General features: G+C 36.6%; 1 protein-coding gene across 4 annotated transcripts in view; it reads right to left on the reverse strand.

Annotated features, from left to right (window-relative positions):
• LRRC4C (leucine rich repeat containing 4C) overlaps positions 1-19,349 on the reverse strand; it is a 473,950-nt gene that overhangs the window by 264,898 nt on the left and 189,703 nt on the right. For all 4 annotated transcript variants that reach the window (XM_088166807.1, XM_088166804.1, XM_088166808.1 and 1 more), the window contains one exon: positions 13,486-13,575. The gene's annotated coding sequence lies outside the window, so the exon portion shown is untranslated. The remainder of the gene's footprint in view (positions 1-13,485; positions 13,576-19,349) is intronic.

Raw genomic sequence — 19,349 nt, forward strand, 5'->3', positions numbered from 1 at the left:
GGAGAATGCTACTGAGCATTTCATTCATTCCATTTTTACTGGAAAAGTGCACACTGCCTGGTTTACTTCTCTATGACTGGAAAAGAAAAAAGACACTTTTTAGTGAGTTATCTATTTTCTTCACAGCTTTCTTGAACAACTTGTATCTAATGGGTCAGTCACCATTTTCTAGTCCTGGTATTAGTGGATTTCCCCTCATGTGCACAAGACTGACTCCACAGGTCTTATGGCACTGCATCCTCATTGAAATAACAGGAGCAGAAAGAACTCTAATTTCAGTGCAGGAATTATTCATTAACATCCCGTGGCTACTTTGTTAAAGCAAACTTGTTTCTCCTTTGTTTCCAATTTTTCTCAATAGCAATTATTTGAAGGGATCAGAAATACCAGTGAAACACATTAGCAAACTGCATGTGCAAAAATAAATACCTTTTGTGACATGTTTGCCCATTTTGACTACTGGAAAAAAAATCAGTGGAAATATTTTAAGGGAATAAAAATCAATTTACTTTTACTTTGTCTGAAGAAAGGAAGAGAAAATGCTAAGTTTATGTTGAAATGGAGCAACCTGGTCATTTTTACTTTTTTTTTTTTTTCAAGATGAAGGATGAAAAGGGTCACTCATTTCACACTGCTATCTCTTGAACTTCTCAAAAATAAAACAAATGTGGCTGCAGTCCAAGAAGCTCAAGCAGTCACCCCAGAAACTGACAGTATCTTTCAGGAATGAAAAATGACTGTCAGCATGAGAGACAGTTCTTAGTTTGCCTGTCATTATTTACTTCTGAGGTCTGACTAGTTTGGGGAGATGTCAAGGGAGCAGCTGTCAGATTGAAGGCAACAGAATTGGGAAAACAACCTAAACTTATATTTGAATCATGATTGATCATAACCTGCACTCTGCAATCAGGTAAGTATAATATGGAGACAAAACAAAAAAGGAGTTGTGCTCTCTCAGTTAAAATATTGCCAGTAATATAAACTAATAGTTCAATTTATAGTTGCCTGGAAATATTCTACAGAAATGAAGTCTCACTGAAAAATAATGATTTGCTGAATTTCACGTCTCTTAAAGTATATATATCAAACAATAAAAAGACCCTTACTTAAATGCATAACTGGTTTGGTTTTCTGCACCTTTTTGCCAAAGAGGAACAAGGCTCAAGAATTACTTGAAACATACTTATCCAATTCTCATTTTTCTCTACAATTCATCTCAAAGTACCTAATAAATAATCAGTAAGTACAATACTCATTTTTAAAGCTGAGGGAAGTAAGAGGCTCGTGTAACAAACATCACAAATCCACGAACAAAATCCCCTGGTGAGCTGAGAAAGTGTTCAGCTTTTCTAGCTCTAAGTCTAGGAGTGGCCTGTACCTTTTAATCAGATTATTTGTGTCTCAGCTATCAGATAATGATGTATCACTTCCTTCAGAGTGGAGCCGACTTCAGTTTATCAACTTAGTTGATTTCTGCCTTCTAAAACTGATCAGGCTTCTGTTATCTGGGATTTTAAACTGATGGCTAATTCAAATAGTACACAGATCAAGGATTTTGTATTCCTAAAATAAATCTGGCATATCAGAAGCTTGGTTTTTGCACAAAGACAAAATACATTCAGACTTTTTGAAAAAGATCTTTAGAGTCATGATACAATTATTGAATGCTGTTTTTTCAGCATAATAATCTTGATGGATTTGTATTTGACAACTTTCTGCACCACTAAAGAGATTTAAATAAAGTAGAATTATTCATTTGCAAACATCATGAGTTCTTTTTCATTGCATTAGCAAAATATGAACATTTCAAAGAAAAAATGAAAGTGTCTTCTGAAATTAAGTGCAAATGTCTCAAAGCTTTACATAAAAAGCTAAATTAAGAAATAAAAAAAAAAAAAATAAAATTTTACGTCATGATTTGCCTGTTCCTGTGTCTTACTACCTACCACTATTGTAATTGCTACTTTTTGCTGCATCTAGGTTTCTCTCTCTCTCTCTAAAGGAGTGTACATCCCTTTCCTTTTCTTGTTTCACAAGAACATATGCAGGCTACATTATCAGAACAATTTTTCACCTTGTAAAGGTGAAGCAAGGGTGGTGCAGCTTTACTGAAAAACTGCAAACCTTCCCAAGTATGTGCAAAGATATAGGTTGATTATTCACAAATAATTCACAAATATACATGTTATGTATAGCAAGTCGTGCTGGGTTTGGCTAGGGTGGAACTAATTTTCTAGTAGTGTGTTCTGATAGTATGGGGCTGGTTTAAATTTCTACAATGTAAGTATAGCTTGTTATTAGCAGAACCAGCTTGTTATTGCCAGAACTATTTTGAGCTTTCACAGTTCCACTGCAATAAGCCAGCAGGCACCAGCTTTTGGTTCCCTTCAGGAATTATTTTTGAAATCACAAGGTACACAGAAGCATTAGACAGTTGATCTTATCAGTAGAAAAGCAGTATTATTGTTTTCACTTAGTTTCTATGGAAGATTTTGGTGTAATTTTGAAGATTCTCCTAAAATTGACCTGCAACAAATTAACGCTTCAAGTAGCAAGCAAGTAGAAGAAATATTTAATGTCTAGACAGTTTATTAATTATACAACCAACAAACAGCCACTCTCAGTATTGTTCTAACCATTAAATATTGTCATCTCTATCAGATTAGTCTTGGTAGCATAATCAACATTAAAGCAAGTAATTCATCTGGCAAATTCATCAGGATAAATCACTTGGACTGTATCAGAAATGAAAAATTATATCAGAAAATCTAACTGACTGCTCCCAGGGATTAAAATATATTAGAAAACATTCTAAATCATAGGTATTAGTGCTGACATTACACTGCCTGTGTGTTTCAGACTCCACATTAAAAAGAATCATGCCTATCACTGTAAGCTTCCAGAAAGACAAAGAAATAACAAACGAGAAGCTACTTAATTTTTTTCCTTAAAACTTTTGAGTGCAAACCATTGCATGTACACAGTTCACCAGGGGGACTGGGAGAATCTTTCTCCCCCAAATCCACCAGCCACTCAAAAAAAAAACAAACCATGCTGAATGTGTTCTTGTTTATTCTGCTTAATTTTACAATGAAACAACTCTGATTTGCAAATAATAGCTGGCTTCTACTCTTCTTATGTTGCCTTAATCTCTGATCTTTCATTGAAGCTTTTTACTGACATTGCCCCTTTTCATTTTGCTCTCCTTGACCTAAAAAGCAGTGTAAGTGAAGTTTGCTAGAATGTTTGTACTCAGTAAAATAGTTGTTCTTATGAGCTCAGAAGCTATACACTATGCAGCACAGGAGAAAATCTCTCAAGAGGAAAAATTGAATTTTATGGATTTTTCCCTAGAGTAGCAAACAAGACTTACACCTGTCCTGTGAAAAAATCAGGCTCCTCTTCAATAGCCTCTGAGAAATAAAAGTTCTCCTAAGGGTCGGGCTCTGGAGTTCAGCAAGTCTTATCGGGGAAGAAACTCTACTGTCTGCTCTTCCTTCAATTTTTCATTTCAAAAGTAGCATTATCCCTCTTGGTACAAACAAATCACAAGGAAAAACTGCAAAGCATTCGTCATACACCATTTCTTCAAAGCCAGATAGCATGTTTTACAAAAAGTCTTGGTTACTATATCCTTTCTTGCTGTATTCTTCAAGCTTTCATTTGAAGTTTTATTTCTGCAATCTTTTGTAAACATGATTTCCATGAGTTTATTTTTTGGTGAAGGTCCTCTGCATACACCCTGATCCAAAAATTCAAGAGATGAGGGAGTCTAATCTATTCGTACCTGTAACAATGCTATTATTCCTGTGGAATTTCATCTATGAGTTTGCCAATTTATCACTCCATTGGCATATAGCAATTCTTCCCCTTAAATGTATTTAATTGCTTCTACCATCCCATTCATCAGGTTTCTTTGAACCTTCCTGTACATGTGGCAGACTTCTCTGGGTTTGTAGCCTCCTACTTCAGCTTTGACTTGCTATATATACTGTTGTATGTTTTTTTCATTTTCATTTTAATCTAAAAAAGACCATCCATGTCTCAGTTCACCAAGTTACCTTGATGAAGTGCATTTAGGTCAGTATGAAGACTTCCTTTAATAAAGGAATATTATACACAGTGTTGATTGATCTCTCTTCCTATGCTGTATACAAGCAAATGCTTGGGGCAGTTTTCTGCCAGCAGAACTCAAAACATTTGGGGAATGGGATCCCCAGTACAAAATCAGGGTGTTCCCCCTGCAGTCCTTCCTTGCCTTAAACCAGCACCTAGCTCTAAGAGAATTGCCAGCTATGAGCTAAATAATCATAGAAACATTTAGAGTGGATAAGTCCAACTGCAGCAAGCCCAACAAGCCAAATTTACCCTCAACAAATGCTGAATCTGATAACTGATGGATAAGCACACATAGCTTATTATGGATAAGCACACCTTAATGCTTTTAAAGGTGTTTTTGGGGTTTTATTCCATGTGAAGTAATCACTTTGTGTGTTTTAGCAGCAAAAGAATGCACAGAACAAAACACAGCAAAAGCTAACTCCTTTAATGCCATCATGGCAAGAAGCATAATGCCTTCTTTGGATAACATCAAGCATCTGATAGTGTTTAACAAATAATTATCTTCTGGAAAGTATTACACAAAATGGGAATAACTGTCAGCAAAGATGGAGCTAACACTCTATAAAGCATGTCTGATTTTTTTTCTGTAAAGCTTAAATATTTTTCAGAAATGTGTTGCTGGGTTTTGTTTTCTAAAGAGAGCAAATATAGCAGAGATGTAAACATCAATTACTCCATCCAAAAAGAACAAAAGGCTACAAAGGTTACTTTCCATTAGTGAAAACACCACATATATTATGACTGGAGGTGAAGATAAAGAGATGTCATTCTGGATATGTAGGATAATGTGTCTCCATCATCACTGTATCAACAGAATTTTATCTTTTTGCATGATCCCCCACCACTTAGTGTCACTGGGTACTTTTCCAGTCCATTTTATACATCTGATGTGCCTTCTGGCTATATGTATCAGAAGGAGAGACATTTGCACTTTGTTGGCCATTGAGACAACTGCTTATGAAAATGAAAGAGAATTGAAAAAGAAACGTTCAGAATACCATGAGAGAATTTCTATGAGATAGAGGAGGAGTTAATGACATTGAAATTGAGTCAGTATGGTAGCAAAGCTGCTTTACATTGTTCTTTAAAGTGCTTTAGGGCCTAGGAGGACAATAACACCAGGAAAATAGAAGGCACAACAAAAGAATTACAAAAAATACCACTCTGTCTCACCCTGAATGGCATCCTTCTATATCTGTCCTCTTTTTGCTGCTGATTCATAACATGCACTGAGGAGTAACAAATAGACATTTACTGTGGCTTGGCAGAAAGGGCACAGAAAGTGCAGGAAGTCAGAGTTTGCTGCTCATATTTCTGATCTCTTTCCCATGTCTCTGGCTAAATGTTTCCATGGAAGTTTGAAAAGTGGTTCAAAATGGACTATTAAAGTGAAAGTGTTCACCATTTTTACACCACTAATTTTAACAATTGCTTTACTAAGATATTAGCATCAAAAATATTAACAGTAATTAGAACATGAAACACGGGCATTTATCCAAGTTAACAACATTTGAAAGAGAAAATCATCTAAGTAGTTTCTAATAGAGATGCAGAGAGTATGAAGCTTGCATAAAATCCCATATTTTGGTAAGTGATAGCTTTGTCTCATAGTACTCTGAAACAGAACTATTCCCTTAGGAAAAATCACTGCATCCTCAAATAAATTTCTTTGACACACACTTTTCTGAAGTTACTTTAAATTTTTGACCCTTTTTTTTTTTTCAAATCAAACCACCTAAAACTCACAGAAACACAGTTGTCTCAAGTTGAGAAAAAACAACAGAGGGATAGGAGAATATCTAATAGCTATCATCTAGGATTATGCCTGCATTTAGATGTCTGCCTCCCTCCTAATTCAGGTCAGGACAGTAGACTAGACTACTCTGTATCTCCAGAACAATAATAGTTTTGGCCAGCTCTTTCACTTTATGCAGCTCTCCATACCCAAAAGAGTATTCCTCCAACTGTGTCCCTGTAGCAGAAAATGTAGTTTGTCTTTGCATTATCATTGACTCACTCCAAGCTCACTGACAAGGGCTGCTGCAGACCCTTACACAAAGTGCCACCAATGTTTACTACTCTGGAGTGAGCCAAGGAGCTTGCCAAGAATTGTACCCTCAGAGCCTTGAGACAGCTTGTGGAATCTCTCTCACTCTGCTGTTGAGACATTTTGGCTGTGTTCTGGAGAACAAGAGTGATTCATTTTCAGGTTCATGGTGTGCAGCAGGGATGCTTAAAGCTACATTGCTGCTCTGATTCATCTCAGATGTGTTTAGGGTGAAGTAGCTGTATTTTTCACATTGTCTGATAGCATTCACAGATTACTCTAGCCACATGTCCCCCCATGACTTAAGACTTGTAGCATATCAAGTAGAAAACAATGCAGAGTTTAATGTGATCTAAGCCTGTATAGGTGACAGTAACAGAAAACTGGGGTGGGTGCTCAATAAAATGTCTGCTTAATAAAACAATTAATAGCATTTAATTCTTTTGTGCTGATTACCTTGTGAGATTTCAGGTTTTAATGCACCTTTGCCTTTCTCTTTGTATTTATACTTTGTATTTATGGAGATAAATGCAAGGAGATGAGTTAGAGAAATATATGCTTTATTTATCAGTCATATTCATTAGCCATGATTTACCATGTATTTTTATCTACATCACCTAGTAAAGAAAGATCACCAGATCTATTTTACTATTTCAAATGCCATTAAGTAGCTGATATTTCTCATATACATGCATTTTCACTCACTCTTCTTTTCCTCTCCTATTATTCTCATTACAGTGGGAGCCAATGTGAGGAAAGCATATGGCTTCTTCAGCTATATTTCTGTATGTGGTCATAGCCATACTATAATTAACAGCATTTTTTCTCAAATCACAAGGCATGCTGCCTTAAAAAAATATAATATACACATACACAGACCACCAGAATGAATTGAGAATGAATTAACACAGACATTTTTGATTGTGGATGGTATCTATCCTCCAAAAGAACAAAATAGAATTAAGTAGCAAACACGAGTGAGTGACTATGTGTGTGGTGGATAGGATATTGGTAAATTAATATTCCAGAACTCTGAATAGATTTGGAATTGAATTTAGTAAAGAAATTAGTTTCGTTTTATTTTAGCCAAACAGCATTATCTAAACTTAATTACTCTTCTCCAATGCTTGAAGTATTTCCATTTACAGAAGTGACAATTTTCTAACAAAACTGGCAATGAATACCAGAACTGAAGTGATATATCTTCTCTATGACATCGATATTTAGATTATTTAGGCAGACATCTAGATAAATCACAGCCTGACATCTTATCTTTGAGGGAAGCAGATCTGCTAGAAAATCAACTGTGCACAGCAAGTCTAAAACAATACTACCACATATTTACCTTAATTTTTCATGAGAAAAGTATTTGGAATATTTATTATGGTTGCAACATAAATGTATCCATAGGCCTGGAATTTATTTTCAGGTATAATTCCGTTTCCAGAGATAAAAAAAGAGAGCTGAAATTCTTGGCATCCATTTTACACACCACAGATACAACTTCACCATATCAATTTTGCCCCTTTGCTCAACTAAACAACAAATGCAGGATATAATTCGTAAGAATCACTAGAGTATCTGGCTTTTCATGTAATAAAGCAGTTTGGAACATTTATGGAACAGGACAACTGTAACAAAATCAAACTGCAACAGAGATGGGGACTGTCAGGATGCCAGTAAAACAGCATCAACAAAGCAGCACCCAACAGCAGCTTTGATATCAGCACCTCAAAACCAGGGAATTTCAAACACCACTTTTTAGAACCGTGGAGAAGGGCAACTCTTACACCTCTCTGGTACACCAAGTTCAAAGCACTGCAAGGTTTGTATCAAAATTTTCCTTCAACACAAGCTGGTTCCATCCCCATCCGGGCTCGGCGCGCGCCGCGCTTCCAGAGCCGAGCTCAGCCTTCCAGCTGCTCCCCGAGTCAGGGCCAGGCTGCCAGATGTGGGACAGCACCTCTGCAGCTGCCAGGCCAAATAACAGCGCTGGAAACAACAGAAAACTCTCCAGCAAAGCAGCATCCCCGAGTCTGCACCGAGGAAACTTCCCCCTGTGTTAAGCAGAAAGAGTCCATAACAAGTATAGACAAAACCATGGCATTTTCCTGATTTTCACCTACAAGAGCTTTTACTTCTCTGGCCTAAAAGGTCACAGGACCACATAACAAAAAGGATTTAAGAGCTAAACAGTCCTTCAAGCCTTTCTGCAAAATGAAGAACACTCCGGTTTGGGCAAATTCAAATCTAGAACTGCTCTTCTTTAATGCTGACATTTTAAAGGACAGTCATGGAGAACTACAGTGAATAAATCCATGTTCAATTTTTTCATCTTCAGAAGCTGTTTTTATTTAAATATATCAAAGCTCTAAGGACACAAAGGGGGGGAAAAAGACATTTGTCAATATTTAGGGTATAATTTAAGAAGCTTCTGCTGACTGATTGGTATTAACCATGCTGTATCTACCAGAAATATTTTAAATGCCAAGACCATTAACTGGTGATGTAGAGGACAATGTTATTTCTGTTCCAAAGGCACCTGGGTAACAAAACAGTTTTGTAGTAATTTCACTATCAGCCAGCTCTGCATTCTGATAACAGAAAACCTACAAGTGAGCCAGTAGAGCTTCAATTTTTGTGAGTAAGGTTGGTATAAATAACACTCAAGAGTACTAAGTTGCTGAGGATGAAAGTATCTGAGAAATAAAAATACATTTAATTAACAGAAATAAATGTAATTTAAAAACATAAAAAACTGTGTATAATATACGTGATGGCTTATGACAACTACAGTGAACTGCATGTGGTTTTGATGTACTCTAATCAAAGCCTGTTTTTTATTCTTTCTGCCTTGGGTGTGTAGAAGCAGCTCAGACACCTAATAATATTAGCCATACTTTCTCACAGACATTAATGCTTGAAACATTCCAAATCAATTTTTTATAAGCCCAGTACATCAGCAGACTGAGAAAGACTGAAAAAATGATGGCTGGCTCAAAACAACTGTGGTGTGTGTGGGAGTGGGCAGATCAAGTTCAGCAAAGGTGGAATCAGAGCAGATAAAAAAACCATTGCACTAAGATGCACCTGGTTGTGTCCCTCATTACTGGGGCTTTGGAGGAAGCATTTTCCTGTTTTTTCCATCATAGTCTGCCCTCTGTATGATTTAACCAGAAAAATAACTTCTTGGGACTGGACACTGGGCCATGAGGAGGTCCTAAAGTTACTGTGTTTTGAGACAGGAATATATTAAGCTCTTGGCCCCATTCATCCAAAGGACCCTTTGCAGGTTGAGTGGGGCTTTGCTATCCATGGGCTGTCAAATTCACGTGTAGCAGCATGGACCATCCATCCAATCCCACCCATATAATCCAATTTCACCCACACAGCTTGAAGGATGCTGAAAAGAAAGGCTCTGTTATGAGAAAAGGGTTTGTGGTGAAATCAGCCCTACAAGAAGCAGCAAGATTGTAAGGCAGCAGACAATAATACTGAGAGGCCCCTTTAAGGTCCTTAAGGCTAGGGTTTTGGGCACACCACCCTCTTTTGGGGTGGCACAAAGGGAGTGTCAGGAAGTGTAATGCTCAGATAGAGCATTATATCCTCATTCACAGAGGGAAGTTGTTTCTTCTCCCCCTACCCAAAAGGCTGTTTTTAAAAGGGCATATTCAGCTAAAATATGCTAGACTAAAAGCAGCAGAAGAAACTAATAATGTTACTAAATTAGCAGTAATTTCACAACATCTTTGACAGTAGTGTTTTGCTCTTCAAGCTGGCCCTAGAAACCAAAAAGATAATCACAGAAACCTATCAAAAGCCTTCATGTATGTGTTTGTGTCACAAAAAATGTCTGCTGGAATGCAGCTACACAGAGATGTACAGTTGAGATTCCAATAGCAACCTAACCTATATGAGAGTTCTGCTATGCAGAATGCACACAAAAGTGTTTGCTTGAGTCCACACACCACAAATTCCTCACCTTCAGAGAATAATTGAACCTGATAAAACATCAAAGATTTGTAGCTACTTGAAACACCACTTCTGCCCCAAAGGGAAAAGTTAGCCTCAGGCCTTCAACCCTCCAAATTAATAAGCAGTCCTTAGACCTTAAAGTCTCTATTAGGTTTTCAAATTCAGTGTTCTTGCTGTACCTCCTACAGTTCCCTCACAAATTTGCTTAAATAGAAAGAATTATTTAATTCCTAACAATAAACTTGGACCAAAATAAAAGAACAACATTGTGCACATTTACAAGCATGCGTCAATACATTAGCAGCAAGGAAACATATCATTATTACAAAATGCAGGCCTGAAATTAAAGGCTTCAAAAGCATTTTTATTTCAAATCAGTTTTTAAAGAGTATGATTTGTCTAACGTGTTATTAGGACCTCTTCAGATGAAAGGAGAAAAATGGATTAATAACAAAGAGCATACTGATTGAAATCTAATTTCTATTATCACAGCTAAATGATGTTTTTGCATGCAAGCTGAAGCTGTGTATTTTGAGATACACAGTCCCCTAACACAATGTCACTCATTTCTCTGCTCTTACTTAGAACCATTTCCTGTTGAATTGAAAATAACAGTGCCTCAAGTAACTACACAGTATAAAATGCTTCCAATTAGAAGTCGAGTCTCTAACTAGAGAAAAGAATTAAATCAATCATTCCCAGTGTTTTCAGCTGAAGAATAATATCCACATAAAACCACTTTAAAATATTATGTACCTGGGCTATTATCAGCACTACTCAGATGATTAATTTTTCACCTCTCAAATCACACAGCTATAAAACTCCTAACAGAATTTCTATTCTATCAAATAAATTTTTTTAAAAAACACGGAACAAACTGAATCAGGAAGAATTCTAGACAATGAAGGATATTAAAGCAGTAGAAAAACAAAAGAAACCTATCATGAGCTGCCCCAGGTTCACAGATCCTCAATGTACTGTCAAGTACTCAAAAAATCCCATAAGCTGATCTGGAGGGTGGGAGTTAATTTAACCCCAGAAGTGAAAGCTCTGAGCCAGACAAGCCTTTTAAAAGCACAGAGAGCTCCAGCCTCCAGGCCTTCAGGGTTCCTAGGAGCTACTTCTAGCACCAAAACACCCTGTCTAGAAGCACATCCCAATTTCTACCTTCCAGGCTTTGTGGCAGACAGTTTCCATGGGAGAACTGTGTTTAATTAGCTTCTAGTGGAAAAGCATTGTTATTCCTAAAGGTTATCAGGGACCCAGTTGGGATGAAAGGCTGAGGACACACATTTTAGTTTCCACTGATCTGCATTTTCTGATGTGAAAAAAAAAAAAATCTTGCAAAACGTAGATCAGCTCTCCCCAGTACTGACACCAGCCTGTGGCTGCTGAAATTCCTTTGATGACTGAATGTGCTGAAAATCAAACACCTGCAGCACGTGTGTTTAGTAATCTTGTTAGCTCCTACACTGAGGGGGGATGTGTAAGTAAATCAGCACTGTGTGCAACACAGCTTTTGCTAACCTTTTACAACAGGGACCAGGAGTCTTCCAAAAAGCAGGGAGAAGAAGCAGGCACTGTAAAAATTATAAGTGCAGTAATAGCAGAAAACGTAAATGATGGGATGTCACATATGGAAAGCTGGGGCTTCCTGATCAGCTACAGCCAATAGCTACACAGTCATTTTAGGCCAACTGCAACCTTTTACTCTGAACAATAAAATGGTACTAAGACATTTAATTTTTACTTCAAATTGCTGGCTTCTATCACAAAATCTAATGAGCATATCAAATAAAAGAATTCATCTTCTCAACACAATGATGAAAAAAAAACCCTTTCTTTCCCTAACAATAAAAACCTTGATCTTAAATCCTCTGATCATGACACCAAAAGTATTTATGGACCAGGAAAAAAAAACCAACAAAACCAAAACTATCTAGATGTTGATGAAGGGATGCCCAGTGATTTTATTTTTCTATCAGTCTAATCTTGCAGGAAGCAACAAACATCTGTGTCAACTGCTCAGCTAAAACAAGAATTTTGACAGCACACCTTCAACTTTTTTGTCCAGAGGAGCCATTTTGCAGCTTCTCAGCATTGCCAGTCTTTCAGCAGAGGACACAGAAACGCTGCAGTTTCCATTGCATCACTTTTACATCCCAGTTTGAGAACCCCCACCTACAGCTGAACAGATTCCAACTACTGTTTACTTCAATTGACAACTTATTTGCAAAAATACCATTTTACAGTAAGTAATTTATTTTTTAGAGTGGTTGGAAAGTTCACCTGAGCAAAGAGAAGTTGGCTGGCTGTGTGTCAAACCTCACATTTAAGTTGTGACTAGTCACTAGATACAGCACATCACCTCAGCCAGTGACATCTCTTCTACTCTGGACTGAAGCATTTCTAAAAACAGTGATAGAAATCATACTAAAAACCAGCATGTTCAAAATCCTCTCTCTGTGTGAGTGCAATATCAGAGAGATATTCAGTCTCCCAACGCTGGAGCCCATGAATTGTCCCCAAAAATATCTATGCACAGAAAAGACCAAAACAACACCTTGAACAAAAGCTGAATCAATTAGCCCTTCAAAAGTCCAGTGGAGAACAGAAATCCAACATGAACCTCAAGAACCGTGCCTTTATCAGGCAGGAAACGCTTATGGCAATGAAATCAAACAGCAACAGAAGAAAAGTTAAGAGTGTTGCTGCAGCAGCAATACCAGAAACAACGCTGCTACTGAGCAGCAATAATGCTCTGCACACATTGCCCTGGGAAAGCACAAACTGCCTTTTTAGCCTCTCCTTCTGTACTAGTGCTTTAAGTCAGAGAAGGTCGTTAATATTACTGAGCATCTACTCCAAACTGAAAATTTTAATCAGAGTTTACACTTCTGTCAGCCATTGTGTAGTTGTGTTTTTGCAGTTCCTACCAGAAAAGGTCACAATACTACTATTTGGGAGGGAAATTAATGAATAAAGGCATTTATCTAGTGCCAGGTCATTTTGCTGACCAGACCCTGCACAATTTTTTTTTTAGAGCTTTGCTTAACAATTAGGATTGATTTTAACTTATGTTGCTATGAACCTTCCTATGTGAAGCTTACAGATGATTAGTAGAGCCTGATGAATATTAACATGCAAAGTAAAACAAAGGGATAAAAATATATTCCAAAAGGTATTACTTTAGACAATCTGCCACTGTACCTTAGCTGCTGCTGTGATAGAAAATGCACTAATCAACATCTCTAACCAAAGGTTTCTTTGCCAAAATCAAATAATAAACACTACCTAAACTGAAGACATAATCAGCATTATAGTAAACTTAGTACACTTACATGTTGTTCAGAACACCCAGGACAACAGTAGTCTGTTTTCTGTATGAATCAATATATAATCACGATTTCTTGCAGTAAAGGAATTCATTTCTGAAAGAAAAAAACAACCAAAACAAAATGTAGATTAAATTATTCACCGTTTTTTTTGCTATCCACATCGTGGTAATACTTGAAAATACATTACTGCAAGTGAGAAATTTGCAGGAACATGCTACAATTTCATTTAAAAACTGCATAATTAAATGTTTATTTGTAAGGGTAAATATACTATTTTATAATACTCAAAATATGTTTCATGTATAGGTTAGTGTTACTTGAGCTGCAAGGAGTTTAGTATTTCTGTTTTATTTTGTGCCACCAGGAACAGAGGCCTTATTTTCAGGAAGCAAGTATTCTCAATTTCTGCCAAAAATGCCTTTCACAAATAGTCTAACAGAAAATGGAATCGTGTCCAAAAAAAACCCTAACATTTTTCTTTTGTAGAAAAATATCAGATTTTCCTTGAATATTAATGGGAAAAGGATTTCAGGAAAATCCTGCATATTATGTCCCAGAGTACCTCCCTTTATCCCTTTTCAATATGTATTAGTGAGAACACATAAAGAAAAGAAACAGGTAGGCTGAAAAATAGACTCTTGCAGTAAAATCAATTTAAGAGTGGAATAGGCAAGAAAATGAAGACTACATATATATATATATATATATACATGTGTATATATACTCTATATACAGCTCCTTTCTACTGCTCTGACAGAAGTTTAAGAGGGCATAACTTTCCCTCTAGTAGGAAATTCAACTGATTTTTAAAAATTGGCTTCATGCACCTATAAACAAACTCTAGTTAACAAGTTTTGTTTCTTACCCTAAAATACCCAAACATTAAAAGATTTCCATCAGTGTTGTGGAACTTGCTGTCAACAGGGAATTTCAAGCATTTTTGACAAGTGAATGTATTCCTTTAGATTCCTGAATATTTTTTTAACTGAATAAGTAAATAATTTGGTTTTTTTTTCCTTACTGTATGTGACCCCTGTGAACCAATCCTCAGCCATACTACAGATGGGGATGCTAAACAATATGGAACAAATTACTTCGAAGTTTTAAGTAATTTTTTTAACCTTTCAAGACTGAGAGAAAATATTACTGAGGGTAAACAGTAGTGAGAGAATATGTTAGGTTATGTCTACTAAGTCCACTCAACTCACCATCTAAAGCTTCATCAAATTCTTGCAAAGAAACAAGTGATGGCATGCAGGTGCTCATAGAATGAGTGCTGGTAGCACAATAGAGCTTTCCAGTTTTGTCAGCCTTTCATGGAACACTGATTCTGACATCCTGCATTTATCTACCATAAAGAAATACTGACTGGCTACAAGCAACTTGATTTAGTAGAAGTTGTCCCTGCCCACAAGAGAGGGGTTGAACCAGATGACCTTTAAAAGAGCCCTTCTGACTCAACTTATTCTATGATTCTTTTATTCCCAATAACCTTGCCTGGTCCGACGACTTCCAGTTCTTCAAAAGTCATGTACGGGCTCACAGAGAGCAAACAACTGCATGAAACACGGGAAATTCATCTTTACATGCCAAACTTAGGTATCTGTAGCCTTTCCCTCACCAAACTACGTCTCTTAGAATAAAAATAATATCCAAAGATTTATTCATGTGCAGCTCATAGCTCCACAGCACCAGCTCTAAGATAACCTATTCCTGCCTGAGAATGCAGCAGCTCCATGCAGCCTCTCTGCCTTGGGTGATGGAGTGCAGCTCACACCCATGTGCATGCCACATGATATTAGGACTGAACCTAAGAGTCTGAGTGTGATTAGAGCCTGCAGTGACCAAATCGAAATATCTAGCCCCTGGTACCTTCTGCTTATTGTGAATATACAGTGTATGGAAGAAAAGGTCATTAGATTAAAAATATTAGAAATCTGAGTGAGAAAAAATGAAATTAAAACCAGAGGAATGTAAAATCTAGGGGGAAAAGATCCATTTACTGATATTTAAGAAGTCATTGGTATGGCATATTACAGAAGATAATTCAGGGAAAAGGACGAGTATAATGGTTTTATGAAGAAGTAAAAATGTGAAGTCCTCTAAAATAGTTTGTCTCACAGTCCATTCTCAAATACTGACTAAAACTATCACTATTAAACATGAAGAGCTAAAACCAATTATCTTCTCTTGCAAAAACATTTTATGTTGTAATAAGCACTACTGAAAGTTTAACATTGTGAGTTTAAGGGAGAAAAAGTAATAAGAGTAGAAAGTGAATTAAGGTGAGATACTCTAAATATGAAAATACATCCAATCAGCATGATGCAATGTTGATGTAATTATAAAATTTTACACAAAGATTAGTCAAGGCTTTTATAATTAGTGTTGTCTACACCTCAGAGGGTCGTGAGCTTGAAACATTGTAGCTAAGAGAATAATGATTAAACATGGCAAGTTTAAGGATGGCAAAATGTGTAAAATGTTTTTAACATCCACACCCCCAGAGCAGTCACATTAGTTTATTAATATCCTCCAAATGCAGAACCACAGAAGAATTCCAATAATCAACTAGCACATAGACTAATTTACTGAAATAGAATCAAGGATGTCCAGACAGCCTTCTAGTGACTTTGAGCAACTATTACCAGAAAATACCCATGACAGTATTTTCCATTGTTCTGTTATCCTTAATATTGCATTCCCAGTGTTTAAAACTAGAAAATAAAAACACAACTTGATGTCTCACCTGCAGTGAGAATGAGAGCAGCTGCTCCCACTCTTCAGTGTAAAAACCCACGCTACAAACCTTTAGGAATTTCACCAGCTTTTTTCCTACTATCACAATTTTTGTATTTACCAAAACTTCTCCAGCACCCAGATAGAAACAAAATTCCCCATCCACAGTGATGTGGAAATATTACTATGCCATACATAGATTTATATTGCATTTGTACTTTTCTTTATTTTAACTTGCTACTTCAGCAGCAGGGTAATGTGTTAAATGTATTTTATAGTCCTCTAAAAGCCCCAGCTAGGTTCAATGCTGACTCTTTTCAAGCTGTCCTGCAAGTTCTCCAACAGTAACAGTTTCTAGTTACCTAACTACTTCCAAGATATCACAATACAATAAACTAAAATCTTATATTTGAGTTAACTCAGTTTTAATTATTCTGCCTGTATTTTAATTTATTATTAAAAATAGGCTTGTAATTAACCATTTTTTCCTGATAATTCATTGAAAAACTCATCTTCTTTTCTTCATCTTCCCTTTATGAAGTCTGGTAATCCTTTTGCTTTTTTTATGTTTTGTTTAAGTTATGTTTTGACCCAGCCTTTTCAAATTAATCCTTATACAGACATTTCTTCTGCACATAACCACATCTCTATGCTGCTCTTCTACCATACTTTTTTGGTTTGGTTTAGGTTTTTTTTGGGGGGGAAGGGGTTTGCCACAAAGCACTACTATCCAAGGTAAATGAAGTTTTTCCAGATGACAGAAGAGCAGCAGAGTTGACACAAGGCCATCCAATTAGCCCACAACAAAATGTGTTCAGTGCTAGTCAGTCCCTTTAAATTAACTTAGAAGAGGATAAGGTAATAGCGTAGAGGGGACTAAAATAATGCTTATAATGAGTGAAATGGGGAGAAAATGTAACAACAGAGCTTTTTTTTGCTAAAAAAAGAAAAAAAAAAGTCTGAACTGTGCTTAATTTCAGTAGTGTTGGGTAAACAGAAGGGCCAATTAAGGACTTTACTTCAGGTTCAATTTTCATCCTGAAAATGGGATAGCATACCTAAAGCTTATATAACTTCACTCTTACATTACAAATTATTTTTTTCCCTTAAAAACATTAGAATGCAAATACAGCAGTGTCATGGACAACTACTCAATCAAAACCCCTCTGAGAATTCAGAACACAACTGTGTAAGAGCCAACACGTGTGCAGTACAAAACAATTCAAGCCAGCCCTATTAAAACAGAAATTTCAGAAGTTATCCAGCTACACTGAATTAACTGGAAGAGCTCAGGTTTTGGTCAGTATTTCTACTGCTCAAAAACTAAGCAGCAGATAATGTAACTACTACAGGAAAGCTCGAGTATAGTTTTATGCTTTATCTATAAGCAAAGGTGATAGCTTCAAACTCCTTTTCTAAGGCACTGGCTCCATACAGAGCCATTAAGGCAGAGCAGTGCCTGCAATCCACAAGCTGCTCTCCCTGCACCTTGGTTTGTTTGTTGTGCAATTGCACCAGGAACCATCACTGAAAGCTGCTCATGGGAAGTGAATTCAGTTGCACTTGGAGCTTCCAGGAGTCACACAGAGCTTGTCAGAAATTACTCAATTTATTGCAAGAAGTGGTGTTGGTGACTGCAGGAACTTTGATGACATCAGTGGTGCTGCTTTGGGCTTTAAAAGTTACACATCTCACAACTAAATTACAAAGACTTGATAATTTTTTTTTTTGCAGCACCACTAGAAAGACTTGACTCTTTCACAGTATGCCCTCCTACCCTTTCTTTCCTTAACCCCAATAAATGCATTAAACAGTGTCAAGTACTGCCCAGACAAGACATTATTGTAATCAACCTATTTCCACAATTTATTAACATAATGAAAAAACGCAGAATCTTTCCAGAAGTCAGAATAGGGCTGTTGTCTCCCAGAAGAGAGAAGAAATAAATATGTTGTAGGCATTATATTAGCTAGTGTTTCCTCTGTTTTGGCCACATGCTTTACTATTCTATTTTGAACATTATTCCTGTATTTCCCATATAGTGCAGGACCAAATCTCTGGAGGAAAAGTAAAGATACAGAAAACAAATTCTACTTCATTTCTGGGAGTCCGTGTATTACTGGGGGGAAAAAACCCACAGAGAATCAGGCTGGGTATTTGTGAATCCTGGTCACTCACAGCACTGAGCTGTTTGAAATCAGTGGATTTTAAGATGTCCTGATAAGGGACACTCAAAATTTACAGGTTAATACATCCAAGATGCACTTCATTTCCATTATCCTCCCCGTGAACTTGGCCATGTTACTTCAAGTGCAAATTTAGCAAAAGGGAAATAAAAGTTTCTTGAGATGATTGATGGAACATAGCTACACGGCTCAGAAAAAATAAGGTCAGTGTAGAGTTTAAACAGGTTTTACTAGCTTTCAGGCCTGGAATTGAAGCTCTGCATGTAAAGAAACTGAAGTCTACACTCTCAAAAGCAAGCAGAAATATCAGTTAAAACAGAACTGAGAAACCAATTCATGTTACATCTCAATTCTGAGACTGCCTCATAATTAAAATGTAAGATGTTACTCAACCTTCCTTACTGTGTTTACAAACATGTAATCCAGTTCTTGACAATTTCTTAGTATTTTGTGAACATAGCAAAGTACTTCTTTTCCAATAGGTGCACAAACATGGATTGCCTGCTTAAAATCTAAAAGCTTGCATGAAACTACAAACAACATCAGAACAGTAGACAACCTAAAAGCAGTCCAGACAGTGCCATGGGAATCCAATGTCATTCACATAAATTTGATGGAGCATTTAAAAAAACAGAAACATAACACAGGAACTGCAATAAAGCAATAATGAACTGTTAGTCATAATAAAAGCAGAAATCATAATTGAGACAGAAGGTGATAACATTGATTTTTTTTACCAGACCTCATGGGGGGGTGGTTCCCATGTGTCTGTTGTTAAACATGTGGATAAGGAAAAATACAGACTATTTTCAAAAGTTCCTGCCTCTTGCCTAGACAGATGTTCTTCAATATATTATCTAAAATACTATGCATTCATGAAAACAATTAGCAAATAACACTTAAATTCTCTTATACAATATTTGTAACTATTTGACTTACCTG

The sequence above is a fragment of the Sturnus vulgaris genome, chromosome 6, assembly GCF_052056855.1.
Source record: "Sturnus vulgaris isolate bStuVul1 chromosome 6, bStuVul1.hap1, whole genome shotgun sequence".
Taxonomy (NCBI): Eukaryota; Metazoa; Chordata; class Aves; order Passeriformes; family Sturnidae; genus Sturnus; species Sturnus vulgaris.